The sequence below is a fragment of the Octodon degus genome, unplaced genomic scaffold (assembly GCF_000260255.1).
Source record: "Octodon degus isolate 3935 unplaced genomic scaffold, OctDeg1.0 scaffold00097, whole genome shotgun sequence".
NCBI lineage: Eukaryota > Metazoa > Chordata > Mammalia > Rodentia > Octodontidae > Octodon > Octodon degus.
In genome coordinates, this window is record NW_004524673.1 from 7,329,668 (window position 1) to 7,331,905 (window position 2,238).

The following is a 2,238-nucleotide window of genomic DNA, read 5'->3' on the forward strand; positions in this document are numbered from 1 at the left end:
CACCCAGCTGATGCAGGAGCAGAACATATTGCCAGAGTGGCACAGCAGGTTCACCTCCCAGGGCTGCAGCAGAAATAAGTGAAGCACAGCAGCCAGACTCAAGCCACACCCACCTGGACAAGTTTGAACTTGGTACATCCGGACCTGATGCTAAGAAAATAACTCTATCAAAGCTCTACACCAAAGGTCAGAAGACAGTGCTATACAAAATGACAAAGAGAAGGAGCAAAATGCATGGTCATGTCTCCTGAGCCCATCTAGAACAAATGCAGGAGTCAATAGCATAGAAGAAATTCAGAACCACACACCTGAAATCTCTGAAATAATAGCATCTGAAGTAAAGAAACAACTGCAGAAAGTTATAGAAGAAATTAGATCAGAAATAATTTCTGGCAAAATAAAAATGGGGCCGGGAAGATAGCTCAGTACAATAAGTGCTTGCCTGGCAAGCGCAGGGTCCTGAGTTCAATCCCTGGTATCGCAAAAAAGAAAAGAAAAGAAAAAAATAATTTCTGAAATAAAAAAGAAATGATAACTGTAATGAAAGTAGTACTAAGTGCTTCCAAAGAAGACACTGATTAAAAAAATAGAGGAGAATGAAAAATGATGGAATCCTTGAATGAGCAGCATAGGAAAGAAATAGAATTCATGAAGCAGATTCAAAGTGCTATACAGGAAATTAAAACCTCAATCACAGGCTGGCAAACCTGTTTGAATGAAAGTGAAAATAGACTTTCAGACCTTGAGGACACCATTGAAGCTAGTGAAAAGATAAGAAAAGATCTCTTAAAAACAACTAGGATACAAGAAAAAATAATTCAACATCTGCAAGATGATGCAAAGATGAACAACATTAGACTAATGGGCATCAATGAGAAAGTAAGGAGTCAACACAATGATATAAAAAAAATGTGGACAGGAGTTATAGCAGAAAACTTCCCAAATATGGGGAAACAATCTGACATTCCAGTAACCGAAGCATATAGAACTCCAAATAACATCAACCCAACTGAAACCACACCCAGACATACAGTAATCAAGATCCCAAAAATTCAGCACAGGAACAGAATAGTAAAAGCCACTAGAGAAAAAAAAATCACATTTAAAGGAAAACTCATCAGAATAATGGCAGATTTCTCTTCACAACCCATTAAGTCAAGAAAAGCATGGAGCAAAGTGCTACAAGTCATGAAAAAAAACAAATTCCAACCCAGACTACTATACCCTGAAAAGCTCTCTCTCAAGTTTGATGGAGAAGTGAAATACTTCCATGAAAAGAACAACTAAAGAATTTCACCACGACAAAGCCAACCCTGCACAGACTATTTTTTTTCTATAAATTTATTGAGAAACAAATAGCAATGAGACAGTTTCAAACCAAACTGGTAGGACAGTTTCAATAATTAACACATTGTATACATTCTTCCTAGTGGTTAATTGCTGTACAAGATGCAGACATGATATCTTACTTACATACACCATTAGAACAAATCCCTCTATTCATTAAGAGAATGTAACTGTATATCAATCCTAGCCATTTGAATACACAGATACAAAATGGACATTCATCTGCGTCCCCTTTTTGTTGTTAAGTTACGTTATTTGAATATGATAGGTGTGTAAACTCAGCAATATATTCTAAAAGAGTCCAGTAGCCCATAATAGTATTGGGTCTTCTGCTTGACTGGCAATGTCAGAACTACACAGACTATCAAACAATATTCTAGAGAGGGATCAAAATGACCACAGCTCCATGAATGAAAATGGAAAGAACCCACCAAATAGGGTAAACAATTAAACACCAAAGAAAAAGAGGTATACAAAAGCAGTCTTTTAATTATTCTTCTGTATACAGCAGCAAAATATTTCCATCAGCATACTCTACAAATGTACCATATGGGTAATGATTCTCCTGTACCATATGGGTAATGATTCTCCTGTACCATATGGGTAATGATTTTGTCCGGATCTACATGGTGGATATCAAGGAAATAGCAGTAGCTCAGTCCCACAAGTGACACCTGGCCACCAGTAAGCATCATGGACACTGTCCATGCCCACCACATACTATAACTTTGTGCAATATCCTATCCTGAAACTGTTAGAAGTGCTGATCATATATTTGCTATTCCAATATTTATGTTATGTTTTAGTCTTAATAATTTTTTACTATTGTTGAAAACATTTTCTTAGTTGAAGTGTCTTGAAATATTTAATTTTAATTAATTAATATTTAAT